The sequence below is a fragment of the Pseudorca crassidens genome, chromosome 2 (assembly GCF_039906515.1).
Source record: "Pseudorca crassidens isolate mPseCra1 chromosome 2, mPseCra1.hap1, whole genome shotgun sequence".
Classification (NCBI taxonomy): Eukaryota; Metazoa; Chordata; class Mammalia; order Artiodactyla; family Delphinidae; genus Pseudorca; species Pseudorca crassidens.
This window is the reverse complement of record NC_090297.1, coordinates 108,773,290-108,788,667: the sequence shown is the minus strand read 5'-3', so window position 1 is coordinate 108,788,667 and position 15,378 is coordinate 108,773,290. Positions and strand designations below refer to the sequence as shown.

Here is a 15,378-nt window from a genome sequence, read left to right as displayed (position 1 = left end):
GGCGGGAGGGGCCGGTCGGGTCACGTGGGCCGGCGAGCGGTGGAGTGCGGGGGCGGGGGTGGGGCTGCGAGGGGCATCGGGAGGCCATTTTGGGGACTTAGTGGTTGGCCGCCCTTGACGGCCCCCGCCCGGCCCCTGGACCAGGATCCTCCAGCCAGAGCATCTTCTCTCCTCAGCTGCAGAAGAGTCCCCCGCCTGCCGGCTTCTCGACGGGAATCTCTGTCCAGACTCCTTTCTGCTCTTCACCTACCTCCGCATAAGCCAGAATACTCTTCCGTCGCATTCTGCGGAAAATATCTTCCCGGTCCCCCGACGTCAGCACCTCCTCCACTTCAGCTCCGTCTCCCTTTTCCCCAACCTGAGCTGGATCCCAATCTTGGATTCTCCACCCCTGTCTCCTGGCCTCCACAAATCATTCAGCCTGGCACCTTTTTCTCGGTAGTATGTATCAATTTCCAAACCATATAATTTAATCTAAAATTCATAGTCGTCGTTTGTCTCTTGCCCTACGCTAAGTTCTACCAGGGCAAAGAGCTCTTGTTTTTTTCTCTGGTTTATCCCAAACGCCTGCAAAGGGATCGGCATATGTTAGGCGCTTAATAAATATTTGTTGAATGAATGAATGGGAAGGGGCGGGGTGAGTTTACAGGGAACGGGAATGACTCATTCTACACAGAAGGAGGTCTCAACCCCAGATTACAAATCCATTTTGGGGTTTAGCCTTTCAAGAAGTGGGGAAATTGATCCCAGTGCCCTGAACAGTAAAGTCAGGGGTGCTCAGCAAACTGCAGGCACTCTGCTAATCTACTAGGTGTAAACAGCGGTAAAGCTGACTTCCTAGATTTTAATCGTTGAGGTATGTAAAAAAGAGATTGACATAGTTTACGTTGTTGGGTTCTGATGTTCTCATTTATTCAACAGATATTTATTGTGTACCTATTTAGGGTTGAAGAGGACTCTTACATGCTGCTGACAGTCTAGTGCTTTCTCGGGAGCTCATTTCCTTCCCCTCCCCCCAAACTTCGAAGGCTAGATGTAGGTCCTGGAGATTAAAGTCCACCTCCCAGTTCCTAGGCTGGGACGCAAAGTCTCAGCATTCCAAGGGAAGCTTTATGTAGGGATCTGAGCCATCAAACCTGCCCATGCCCCAGGGAGGAACAGCGGGCGGTGGAGTGAGGAACAGGGGGGATCGGAAAAGGAAATGTCTCTCCAGGACTACGTTATCTCCAGCCCACTGGGGTGGTTTTTGAAGAGTTTTTTTTTTCTTTTGAAATTTGAGATTGTTTAATTGACCCAAATATTGGAAAAGTGGAAACTCCTAAACTCTCCTAAGTTAACACCTCAATAATTAGTATATTTCGTGTATTTGTAGTAAATACAAAGTTAGAGTGGCAAAGGAGACACCCCACCCCTGCACTATGAACACAGATTACAAGAAAAAACCAGGAGACTTCTGAGTCACAGTCATCATCATCTGTCCCTCGAGGAAGTACTCAATCTGAGAGAGACACTATCATCAGGTACAGATGGCAAAGATGACACCAATGCCTTTTCCAGAGTTTGTGGTCTGTCTCCTTAAGAAATGTAACAATTTGGCAAAATTGACCAGTTTATAAATATAGCAAAGATAGAAAATTAGAGCGAAATATAGTATCCAGAAAGAAGAAATGAATTACATTGATATGTACTCAAGAGAGTAATTTTACTTTTGTGAAATGGTGTAGGAGAGAATGTTCTAAGTAAATTGGAGACAGCTTCATTGAAAGCAGTGAATTTGGAGCCAAATTCTTATCCTGCAATTCTTTCCTGAGTTCTCCAAGACTATCACCACTACCACTAAAAACTCTACTGAAATCGTCTCAGAGATCACCTATTATTCTGTGGCCAGTTCCTAAATGGAGCAGCAGGAAGCTACACAGGAAGAGTAATTAAAGATAAACAAATAACTGAAAGGGGGTGATGCCACTGGCTGAGAGTGAAAGGACAGGAGACAGAAGAGATTTGGGGATAGCCTGGAAGAGGAAGAATAAAATAAATTAACTTTGGAACTTGCCATCTTGGAGAAGTAGGTGGGACACACACGCGCACACACACACACACACACACACACACAAGTCTAGCAAACAACTGGAAATGAAGCATAGAAGAGAAGCTAGGGCTAGAGACAGATCTAAGAATCATCCCCACAGAAGTGGAAGTTTCTAAAGAGGACCAAAGAACAAACCTTGAAAAGTATGGGACAGAGGAAGAAAAACAAAAGCCAGTGATGGAGTAGTCAGAGAGGTAGATGAAAAAGTCCATAGAAGGGACGTGTTCAAGTAGAAGAGACTGGAATTTGGCATTTAGAAGTTATGGTTGATCTTCCAGATGTCAGTTTCAACAGCGTGGCAGACCCTTAGGTCAAACTGCAGTAACAGGAGTATACCAAGAAAAGAGGAGAAAAGGTACCTTGACTTAAAGAAAAACAGGGTGAAAGAAAGGGGAAGTTGTATGTTGGTTTGGTTTTGTTTTCAGGAAAGAGAGACTTGGTTGTATTTTGAGGATAAGCGAGAAGAGTGAGCAAGATTCAAGAAGTACGAGAGAGAGAGAGAGAGAGAGAGAGAGAGAGAGTGCGAGCGAGCGAGCACTCAAAGCCTGACACAGAAGAAAAGGTAAATTTTGTGTTCTAGAACTTAAATTGGAAGACCAGGTATGAAGGAGTGGGGAGTTGAGAAAGTTGAGTCAGGTAACTTTAGTTCACCAGATAGATGGACCTGCCAAAAATAAGAGTGATTCTGAGGGCTGGAGACTGTGTAAACAAGTTTTGAAACTGTTGGAATTACCTATGAGCCTAAAGAAGGATATGAAAAGTGCCCAATGAATGGCACAAATGAAATAGTACTGAAAAGTCTTCCTTCCAACTAGAATGGGGTGGTATCTAATGTGGACCTTGAAAAAACAGGTAGGTGAAGGGGAGAGGTGGGGGGAAGGGCCTTGGGGCAGGAAAGCACAATGTTTATTTTGGAACTAGAAGGAGATCCTACAGGCTGAGCACAGGGACAGGTGAGGATTGAGAAATAGACTGGAAAGGTAGATTCTGGGATAAATTTTGCAAGGCCTTGAATATCAGGATAAGGAATGTGGACTTTATTGGTAGGTCATAGAGAGCTATTGAAGGTTTTTGAACAAGAAAGTGGCAGTACTTCAGAAGGTTAATCTAGGTTGGGATGCTAAATGCAATGGCAAGGCTTGATTGAGGTGGCAAGTCCTACGCTAGAGTGGTGACCAAGGGAGGGAAAAGAAAGGGACCAGTCACCCTGATGTCCTTTTAGCACATTACTCACCATTTCTTTACAAATTCCATTACAAATACTCTGCTCTTCAACAGCAGTAACAACCTGTAATTATACTAATGCTTGGGGCTTTTCCTGGTTGAGTAAAATTTTTATTATGGGTGTTGTTAGGGAAGATAATAAGAAATGGTCACATTATATACTCGCTTGATATACTCTTCCAATCTTTGGGTTCAGGATCTCTAAGTCCCCAAATGATCTTTCATTTTTTCTGACCCACGTCCTCCACTCTTTCCACAAGAGACTTTATGAGTGAACATCACTGAGGTAGAGCACTGAGTCAGGAGTTGAGACCTATATTCTAATTTTACTTCTGAGAAAGCTGTAATCCTAGCCAAGTTTCCTAAAATCTCTGGAACTCAGTTTCTTCTGAGAAATTAAGGAGATGATGGGAATTCCCTGGCAGTCTAGTGGTTAGGACTCTGCACTTTCACTGCTGAGGGCCTGAGTTCGATTCCTGGTCAGGGAACTAAGATCCCACAAGCCACGCAATGTGGCCAAAACTAAAAATTTTTAAAAAAAAAGATGATTGCAGATTCCATAATTATATTGTTTCCTTTGGCTTCTTTGGGGGCAGAAGTCACGTTCTGTCTTCCAGCTCCTCTTTTTATTATCAGTTAGAAACATGAGTAAGTGTAACCATATCTGACAGAAGATAACTATTTGGGACAAAGAATTCCAAGCAACATTTTCAGCCTAATCAGAGTCACTCCTGACAAGGGAAAGACTCCTCTCCCAGCTCCTCAGGTGACCCTATACCCTTTAACCCTTTGATAGATCCCAGCTGCCCCACCTCTAATGCTCTGAGCAACTAAATTCCATCATGTTCAGTCTCCAGCATACATTCAAAATATGAGTATTATTTAAAAGGAAAAAAGAGCAAGAAGGCTACGTACTTCCAATTCCAGTGGTAATTAAAAGGGACAGATTCCTTCTGAATAATTTCTTTTCCCGAGTTGGTAAATTGCCATTCTGAGGAGACAGCCAGCTTTCCTCCACACAGCCAAACAAGAGCTGATTGTACCTCACACCCCACTTTCCTTTCCTCATCCGTGAAGGAGGCAGAAACTAGGCAGCTTAAACCTATGCACACATTCCCGAAGCCCCACATTCTCTCACAGTCCATTGTGGCAAAGAATTTCAGCAGAGTCCCACTCTGATTTACTTAGGTTCTTTATCTGACTGTTTCTCAAAGTTCATGTTTCAAATACAGAGGCAAGATGATATATGGAAATAGCACTGGACTCGAAGAGAAAATACCTGATATGGCAGCCACAGAGATATGTAGCTCAGCTCTCCCTTTAAGAAGGACTCTGGGGACTTCCCTGGTGGCTCAGTGGTTGAGAATCTGCCTGCCAGTGCAGGGAACACAGGTTTGAGCCCTGGTCCGGGAAGATCCCACACGCTACGGAGCGACTAAGCCCGTGTGCCACAACTACTGAGCCCGCGTGCCACAACTAGAAACCCACGTGCCTAGAGCCCATGCTCTACAAGAGAAGCCACTGCAATGAGAAGCCCACACACCACAACGAAGAGTAGCCCCCGCTCACAGCAACTAGGGAAAGCCCGTGGGCAGCTGCGAAGACCCAACACAGCCAAAAATAAATTAATTAATTAAAAAAAAAAAAAGACACTGGCATTCAACTGCCAGAGTGCTGTTAGCTGTCAGCCTCCAGCTACATCACCTTTGGGATTTGTTACAGTGTTAGAGACCCCACTCTCACTGAGGCCCCACTCTCACTGAGCAGCTATCAGCCTATGACTAGGCACCATGTGGACATTAGGGCTTGGCCATTTCTGCCCACTGTTGGACTCCTCTAGAGGACGCTGTTTGCTCTGGAACTTTTCACTGGGTCAGCTGCAACTTGGGAGGATCTGTCTGCATCATGACTTGAGATTCTCCTTGCCCAATTTTGTATTACTATCCAAACGCTTTACTTACCCATTCCTGCTTCCTTCCCCTTGATCTTTCATAGGCATTGCTACCCAATAAATCTCTTGCACTCCTAATTTTGTCTCAGCATCTGCTTGCCAGACCACCTGAACTGACTCAGTTGGTTCCAGGAGTGGTCTGAGAAGGCTGGCAGTAAGATGGGGTTTGGGAACTGCATTACTCACTGCCTGGCTGGCAATAAGAACCCCTCCTGGATAGTATGTGGGGTACAGATAGTCACTGGGACAAGGTGATGGCGCATTTGCTAAAACTTTCACTGATGGTGAAGTGGGAAAATATTCCTATGGTGCAACAATTCGGACATATGTGGTAGGTGGAGGGATAGCAGCGGATACAAGGACAATGGAATTAGCTGACTTATTAAGTTGCATTGAGTCCTGCCAAGAGATAATGAAAAGCTGAGAGCAGTTACCAAACATTGAAAATTGACTGTGAAGGCCAGAGAGCTTCTTTGATGGGTTACAAAGAGGCCCTTATAACAATGGGAGAGGGGGAAAAAAAAAGCTGAAGACCAAACTCAAGACTTGAGAGTTCCAGGAGGCAGACCTGTAATCAAGGTCAGGATCCTGGTTAGGAAAACCCAGGACCCTGACACATGGAATGGAGGTATCTAGGTGGTGCCCCCAAAGATTTTGGCTCCCTACACTCTTCTGAGCACCTCAGAGCCTTAGAAGGGGGCCCACCCTTTCCTGTTAGGAGCTAGCACTCCCTCCATGTGTGAAGACACTGCAGAGGGCTCTCCCCCTCAGAATTTGCTTCCACCTCCTCTCCTGACTGCCAGGATCTTAATTAGGGTTAAGTGACAGCATGGTCCAGTAAGAACATGCTGGTCTTGATAAGGGAAGAAAAGGACATACCCCAAAGTAGCTGCAAGAACTGACCAATATGAACTGGTAAGAGTTGGGGAGTATCTATGGGGTTGAGTTTTTTTTTTTTTGGCCTCGTTGGGTCCTCCTTGCTGCGTTCAGGCTTTCTCTAGTTGCGGCGAGCGGGGGCTACTCTTTGTGGCAGCGTGCAGGCTTCTCATTGCAGTGGCTTCTCTTGTTGCGGAGCACGGGCTGTAGGCGCGCGGGCTTCAGTAGTTGTGGCGTGTGGGCTCAGTAGTTGTGACTTGTGGGCTCTAGAGCACAGGCTCAGTAATTGTGGTGCACGGGCTTAGTTGCTCCGCGGCATGTGGGATTTTCCTGGACCAGGGCTCGAACCCGTGTCCCCTGCATTGGTAGGCGAATTCTTAACCACTGTGCCACCAGGGAAGCCCCTGGGATTGAGTTTTTGATGATGCTTAATCAAGGGGCTGAAATACAAGACTGAATAAGGAAGAGTTTATTGACTGGGATCCCCTCCCCTGGAATAGAATTTAACTTCCTTGTAAGGACCTGCCTGTGTGGCTCCTAGAAACCTGGAGGATGTGATAACTTTTGCTGAGTGAAGTTCAATTGCCTGAATTGCCACAGCAGTTGGGAGGGAGAAAGGATTAAATGGCTCAGTGAAGTGGCCATGCTAGAGTCAATTATAAGAGGCCAGAAACCCTACCAAAGGATGTTCCATGGAAGGTCTAGAACAACCCCATTTACCAGTGCCATCAGGAATGTGCTGGTAAGAGGAGTACCAGCATTACTAAGAAGCTCAATGTTGGCTTTCTTCTGCAAGCCAGAGCTAACAAGAGGAGATGCTGTCACAGTTTGGCTCTTCTATAGCAACAGCGATAGAGGCCAAGTGGCAGCATTTAACTGCCAGAAGCCTGGGGGTTATTAATGATCCTAATGACTGGCAAGGTCAGAGGGACAGCCCAGGAGCTTGACACAAAGAGTTGTGTAGATGAGTGATAGAACATGGCATCCCTAGGGGCAAAATAGATGGGCAGTCAAAACAAGGGTATTGCTGCATATATGAAAAGAAAGCAAAAATAGATGAGCAGAAACCTCAGGATGGAGGTCCCAGTAAAAAATCATGGTCCCTTGTCTAGTTCCCCAACCTCAGTCAGTTTCCAGACCAAGATTTCTTTGATTAAAGAGGTGGCCATGTCTCCAAGACTGGCAACAGCACAGTAAGTATATACTGTAGTCTTTCCAAAAAGGGACTTAGGACAATTTCCTCAAGTAACTGTAGATATAGGAGAGAACACCCAGGCATTTTGAGGACTGTTGGACACAGAATCTAAGTTGACATTGACACCTGGAGACCCAAAGTGTCATTCTCACCCCTCTGTTGGAGTGGGAGCCTGTGAGAGTCGGGTGATAAGTAGAGTCCTAGCCAAAGTCCAGCTTCCAGTGGATCCACCCTACCTAGTCAGAAGCAATCTGTACTGTGTGGACATCCTGCACAACATCCCTCTGGTCCGTTACATTGATGACATCATGCTGATCAGTCAGGATGAGCAACAGGAGCTAGCACACTAAAAGCCTAGGTAAGACACACACTGGGCTTCCCTGGTGGCGCAGTGGTTGAGAATCTGCCTGCTTAATGCAGGGGACACGGGTTTGGGCCCTGGTCTGGGAGGATCCCACATGCCGCGGAGCAACTAGGCCCGTGAGCCACAACTACTGAGCCTGAGCGTCTGGAGCCTGTGCTCCACAACAAGAGAGGCCACGATAGTGAGAGGCCTGCGCACCGCGATGAAGAGTGGCCCCCACTTGCCACAACTAGAGAAAGCCCTCGCACAGAAACGAAGACCCAACACAGCCAAAAATTTTAAAAAATAATAAAGTAAAATTCAATTGTATATTAAGTGAAACTTTAAAAAAAAAAAAAAAAAGACACACACACTCCAGAGTGTGGAAGATAATCCCTACAGAAGTTCTTTTTTTTTTTTCACACAGAAAACATATAGTTTATTTTAAATTTAGGCAGGTCTCAGATGTGAACTCAAAAGAATAGTTAGATCCAAACTCTGTTTGCTTGCTGTAAAGATTTTTTTAGAGCAATTACCGAAGTCAATTTGTCTTTTAGAAACTTCTGCATATCAACCAAGAGTGCATTACATTGTCTACAGAGAGGATTGGAATCTTCTCTCTCTTTTTTAAAATTTATTTATTTATTTATTTAATTTATTTATTTTTGGCTGCATTGGGTCTTCATTACTGTGCGCGGGCTTTCTTTAGTTGCATCGAGCAGGGGCTAATCTTCGTTGCGGTGCACGGGCTTCTCATTGCAGTGGCTTCTCTTGTTGCGGAGCATGGGCTCTAGGCACATGGACTTCAGTAGTTGTGGCACAGTAGTTGTGGCTTGCAGGCTCTAGAGCGCAGGCTCTGTAGTTGTGGCACCCGGGCTCAGTAGTTGTGGCTCGTGGTCTCTAGAGCACAGGGTCAGTAGTTGTGGCACACGGGCTTAGATGCTCTGCGGCATGTGGGATCTTCCCAGACCAGGGATTGAACCCATGTCCCCTGCATTGGCAGGCGGATTCTTAACCACTGTGCCACCAGGGAAGTCCTGGAATCTTCTCTTTTAAGGAAGGCCCTTAGGTGGAGTTTTTCTTTTTTTTTAAATTTTATTTATTTATTTTGTTTTTGCCTCCTTTGGGTCTTAGTTTCGGCATACGGGATCTTTCGTTACAGTGCGGGGTCTTCATTGGCGCATGGACTTCTCTTTAGTTGTGGCGTGCAGGCTCCAGTGTGCATGGGCTCAGTAGTTTGCGGTGCACGGGCTTAGTTGCCCTGCGGCATGTAGGATCTTAGTTCCCCAACCTGGGATCGAACCCGCGTCCCCTGCATTGGAAGCCGGATTCTTAAACACTGGACCACGAGGGAAGTCCCGAGGTCGAGCTTTTAAAACAATTTTTCTCCATTTTGAACAGGATGCATGATTTAGCAAAAGGCTTCAACAAACACTTTTGTAGGAAGCACCTTCCAGTGCCTGCCCCCTGCCCCTCCTTCTCTCTCTCCCTGCTGCAGGCCTGGGCACCCAGAAATTCTTACATCAGTAAATTACATCAGTTAGTCTTACATCAGTAAGACTAAAGTCAAGTCTTATATCAGTAAAGTCTTTCTTACATCAGTAAAGTTCTTAAGAGTCCAGTGTTTAAGAGACATGCCAGGACATCCCTTCCAAAATAAAAGACAAACTACTTCATCTTCCATCCTTTACCACAAAGAAAGGATCACAGACCTGGGAGGCCTCTTCAGCTTGTGAAGGCAATACCTTCCACACTAGGAATACTGCTCTGGCCCACATACTAGGTGACAAAAAAAACGTGCCAGCGCTGAGTGGGGCCTGGAGCAGGAAAGGAGTAGCCCCACAGTCTTAGCTCGTGCTGTTACAACAAAATGCCACATATCAGGTAGGTAAAAAACAACAAACATTTATTTCTCATGGTTCTGGAGGCTGGGAAGTACAGCATCTTGGTATTTGGTAAGGGCTTCCTGGTTCTTAGATGTTTGTCTTTTCACTGTGTCCTCACATGGCAGAAGCAGGGAGGGGTCTCTCTTGGACCTCTTTAATAAGGACACTAATCCCATTCATGAGGGCTCTCTCTGAGGACCTAATCACCTCACAGAGGCTCCACCTCCTAACACCATCATATTGGGCATTAGGATTTCAACATATGAATTTTGGAGGGACACAAGCATTCAGACAATAGCACCTACTTACCATCATTCTCAGTGACCCACTGGGGACTTTGTGCTTCCTGTTCCTGCAACTCTGGGCTCTGCAGGGTTTGAAGTTCTAATCCCCCAAAGGATATATTCTTTCCACAAGGGTAACACTGAGTTTCATGCAGTGGCTGCCACCTGGGCACTTTGGACTCCTTGTATACAGAGAGCAGCAGGCAAGAAGTTACCATGTGGTCAAGGGTCATTGGCTCTGATCAGGGAAGAGGTAGACTTCCTTCAGTTACCCAGTTGGGGCAGGGAGGAATGTGCGCCGTGACCCACCTGGGCACCTCTTGGTACTCCCTTGCCTAGTTGTGACCATGAATGGACAAGTGTAGCAACCCTGACCTAAGAAGTTACCTCAGACCCTTCAGGAATTAGTGTTTGGGCTGCACCACTGGATAAGCCACTGAGACCAGTAGAGGTGAAGGCCGAGGGCAAAGGGGATTTAGAATGGAGGAAGGAAACAATGAGCACCAGTTGCAGCCCTGAGACCAACTGCAGCAATGGAGCTGTACATTATTCCACTAACCTCCCTCAACTGAGTTTCTCCTGAGAAGAGGTCCAGGGAACACTTACTCAATATGTATGGAGAAGTGAATCCACGTGACACAAGGTGTGGACTGTAGCAGCTGTGGAGGTGCCCCACTTGGATCCCCTTCAGAAAACTATTTCTGTTCACCTACCAGAATGCAGTGATCTCACAGCTTCCAGTTGCAACACCTTCAGGATTCACTATTATATTCCAGTTGAGACCATACTTTCCCCAGACAGCCCCCAGCCAATGACTGAGCCTGATGTGGGTACCAGGACTGGCCATTTCTGCTCGTCTAACTGGCTATCTTTTTCCCAGATCTCCGTGTTGGGCTGGCTGAGACCGTCAGAGCTGCATCATGACTTGGGGCTCTCCACGCCCAATCCTGCTTCCTCTCTCTTTATCTTTTACAGGTGTTACCCCCAATAAACTTCTTATATTGTTAACTTTGTCTCAGCAGCTGTTTCCCAAAAGACCCAAACCAACACACCCAGGCAGTAAAATAATATTAACCAGAAAAATGAAAACTACGTATATATGTAACACACACTATAATTACAAAGATTTTTTACGTTTACATAGATGAGACCTGGAAGAAGACATAGAAAAATAAAACTAGTTGATCTATTAGAGTAAAAGGATTGTGAGTGAAATTTTTTTTTTACCTGTCCTTTACTGTTAACATTGTTTATACATTACACAAAAATAAGGAGAAAATAAGGATATTGGTTCTGCATCTACCTTCTGCCTCTATGGGAAATTGACAACTGAGTTTTAATTTCCTTGTCTGTAATATAAGGATAATAATTGTGAAAATAAAATGAGATTAGGATTATGATCTCATTTTGCTATTGTACAACACTATGAAGTTGCAAAGTATTGTTTTTATTGTAGGCTGGGGTCTCAGATATAAGGAAGTTCGTCAATCAATAAATGTTTGTTGAGCATCTGCTATGCATCAGGTACCATTTGTATTAGTTTTCTATGGCTGCTGTAACAAATTAGTGCAAATTTAGTGGCTTAAAACAGCACAAATTTATCACCTTACAGTTCTGGAGATCAGAAATCCTAAAATCAGTTGTCACAGGGCTGCGTTCCTTCTAGAGGCTAGGAGAGACTCTATTCCCCTGTCTTTTCCAGCTTCTAGAAGCTGTCTACATTCCTTGGCTCGTGGCCCCTTCCTCCATCTTCAAAGCCAGCAGCACAGCATCTTCCAATCTCTCTCCCACTTTCTGACTGCTGTTGCTGTTGTCATATCTCCTTCTCTGACACTGATCCTCCTTCCCTCTTATAAAGACCCTCGTGATTACGTTGGGCCCACCTGGATAATCCAGGCTACTCTCCCCACTTTTAAGTCCCCATCCTTAACTTAATCAGATCTGCAAAGTCCCTTTTATGACATGAGGTAACATATTCAGGAGTTCCTAGAATTAGGAGGTGGCCGTTTGGGGGAAGCCATTATTCTACATTATTGTGGTAATAGAGTGATGAACACAGGAGGTGAGATCCCTGCTCCCATGGAGATTCTCTTCCAGTGTAGGAGAGACAGAAAATAAACAGGTAAATTAATTGATAAAATGCTAATAAGTGCTATGAAGTCAATTTTATTTATTTATTTTATTTGTTTATTTATTTTTGGCTGTGTTGGGTCTTCGTTGCTGTGTGTGGGCTTTCTCTAGTTGCGGCGAGCAGGGGCTTCTCTTGTTGCAGAGCACAGGCTCTAGGTGCATGGGCTTCAGTAGTTGCAGCATGCGGACTCAGTAGTTGCGTCACACAGGCCCTAGAGTATGTGGGCTTCAGTAGTTATGGCGCGCAGGCTCAGTAGTTGTGGTGCAGGCTCTAGAGCACAGGCTCAGTAGTTGTGGCACATGGGCTTAGTTGCTCCGTGGCATGTGGGATGTTCCCGGACCAGGGATCGAACCCGTGTCCCCTGCATTGGCAGGTGGATTCTTAACCACTGCATCACCAGGGAAGTCCCCTGAAGTCAATTTTAAAAGGGCATCATGATGGTGACAAGGTTTGGAGAGTGGTCTGACCAAGAGAACTCCCTCTGAGGAACTGGCTTTGGAGCTAAAGCCTGAAGGACTATAAGGCAATTACTAGCACACTTGGCTCTGTTCCCCTTGGAGTCCTTTGGATATTTTTGGTGAATTTGGGGCCTGTTAGTTCAGGAAGTGTGTTGGCTTTTACCATCCTCACTTATGAATGAGCTTTATTAAGCAGACCAGTTCCAACTCACAAAGTAAATATGGATTTGTGACCCCCCCCCATCCAGGGATTTTATTCTCTAGGCTTTCTGAATTTCAAGTCAAGATCAAGAACCAACCCTTTCTCTTTAGGATTAAGAACAGCACCCAGCACTGTTTCATGCATATTGTCCGGCATAAAAGCCCTAAGGCTGCAATGTGATGGCAGAGCCCAAAGTGGGAGTAATTTCAGTCCTTACCCAATTAAATTTCATTCCTTTGGAAATGATTTTCAAAACCGCTTCAGAAAAGTTTAAAGTAAACCGGCCTCAGCTAGGATTTGGTTCACCACTGAGTCCTGGGGGCAGGGAAACCAGGTCCCAGATCCCTCTATTCGGTAAGTTGTACTGGTGTCTCTCAAGTTCTGTAGTGTATATAAATTTATCTAATTTATCTGAAATGGGATGAAGAAATGGGACCCTTGGCACCAGCAGAATGGCAGAGCAACTGGCTTCCCTAGGAAAAAGCCATCTTTCTCTCCAGGCTGTGAAAGGGAGGGTTTTCTATAGATTGAAGGTTACAAGGAGACCATGGCCTCAAGGAGAGCTAAATAAAGAATTATAAAAAGTTTATAAAAGGAACACAACATTCTCACCCCAGCTAACCAAAGACTTTTTCCTCTTCAGTTTTCATCCAAGGAGAGGGAGTGGCTAGTTTATCCTGAGATGTGGCTGGAAATCTTACAATGACCCTCTTTGTATCTCATCTCCGTGGGTTGACCTTTGTTTTCCCCCAAATAATTATTTTATTTCAAAATAAATTTTTCTTTGATTGTAAAGATAAATTAGATAAATTTATATATGCAATTGAAAAAATTAAAAATATATAAATATATATATATAAACGTGTATATGTGTGTGTATGTGTGTGTGTGTGTATATATATATATGTATATATTCCAAACTCTGTGATCAAAAAAAATTTACATGTAAGATTCTGTTTTCCCTCTTTGTGCAGTGAACTCGTGAATGGGGAAGATGGTGGCTTTGGGATCCGCCTGGTGGCAGCTGTGCAACCTTCCAAGAGGAAGGCGACCGCCTGCACCATCTTTGCACAGCTGCCGGCGTACAGGCCCCTGATTCTCGAAGGAGGGTCCGCAGCGCCTCGAAGGGGTTTAAGACGTTCACCAGTGTGTTATTTTTGAATAAAGCTTGAGAGCTTTGGAAGCCCAGCAGGGGCAGTGCCCCTTCACAGAGATTCAGGGATAGCCTGGTGGCTGAAGGCCTAAAGTTTGGAATTTTCCTCTTGGAGAAGTGCTGTTGGGATAGCTGCGATGCCCAGGTAATGGTTCCTGCCACTTCATCAACAAGCTGTGACAAGAAGTGGAGAGTGACAAGAAGTGGAGAGTAGCGTGCCTTCTACCTGGGTACTGTGAATTTTGCTGACACAGAGGATGTTCTCTACCTGGTGTTGGACAGATCCTTGGAACTTCACGTCTTTCCTGCATTAACCCGCGTGAGCAGCTGTCAATCTCCTGGGGTGGAGGGAGGGGACTGCCTAGAAATTTGGGGACCAAAATCAATTAGGTGGCCTTTACTTCATCTTACCCAAAGGATTCCAATAAAGTATTTTAAAGCAACTAAAAAGTAGATTGGTCTCAGTGAAAACAAGATGGTACAGAAAGGTGTAGGGACATGAAAGGTTAACCACCAGTGAATGAGCATCACAGTTGACGTCTAGCTGTACCTCTTTGCAGCCACATACAAAAAGTAGATTCGCCACATATTGACACCAATGTTAAGGATTTCTAGATTGATTGTGGTAGTATTCTTATATTTGAGGTTTTTATTACGCCATTAACACAGACATCCAATTTGCCTTTTGATCAATTGGTGAAAACATAGGTTGTCCAGATATATTTTAAAAGAATATACTGGTGGTTGCCAGGGGCAGGGAATGAGGAAATGAAGAGTTACTGTTCAATGGGTATAGTTTCCATTTTAGAATGAAAAGTGTTCACAGGGATGGATGGTGGTGATGGTTGCTCAATGTGATGAATGTGTTTGTTACCACTGAACCTTATGCTTAAAAGTGGTAAAGATGGGGAGGGGGATAAATTGGAAGATTAGGATTGACACATACATGCTACTACATATAAAAAAGGTAACTAATAAGGAGCTATTGTATAGCACAGGGGATTCTACTGAATACTCTGTAATGGCCTATATGGGAAAAGAATTTAACAAAAAAGAGTGGATATATGTATAGCTGATTCACTTTGCTGTATACCTGAAACTAACACGACATTGTAAATCAACGATACCCCAATAAAAATTTTTTTTTAATGGTAAAAAAAAAAAAAAAAGATTCTGTTTTCCTTTTTCTAAACAGCTTGATTGAGGTATAATTGACATACAGTGAACTGCACACACGTAAATATATAATTTGATAGTTTTGATACACACACGTATATATATATGTATGTGTATATATATATATATATATATATATATATATATATATATATATATATATATATATATATATATATACATCTGTGAAATCCTCACCAAAATCAAGAGGGTGAGCATACCCATACACCAGAAATTGGGGGGAATGGGATGGGGTGGGGGTAGCTATGTTCTCTCCGGGTTTTAACCTCTTGTTATCAGCTCACAAGTTTGTGCTCTGAGTAATAAGACATGAATCATTCATTAAAAAATGTTTTCTATAAAAGTGGGCAGACAGAAAAACAACTTCCCACCCACTTGGCAGATGATTT

The 15,378-nt window shown here is 44.4% G+C and overlaps 1 long non-coding RNA gene across 1 annotated transcript; it reads left to right on the top strand.

Annotated features, from left to right (window-relative positions):
- The first annotated feature begins 60 nt into the window (after positions 1–60).
- On the top strand, positions 61–14,936 carry LOC137219340 (uncharacterized). The gene is made up of 2 exons (XR_010941072.1): positions 61–441; positions 13,614–14,936. It is a non-coding gene; the product is annotated as an uncharacterized lncRNA (long non-coding RNA).
- The last annotated feature ends 442 nt before the right edge of the window (positions 14,937–15,378 follow it).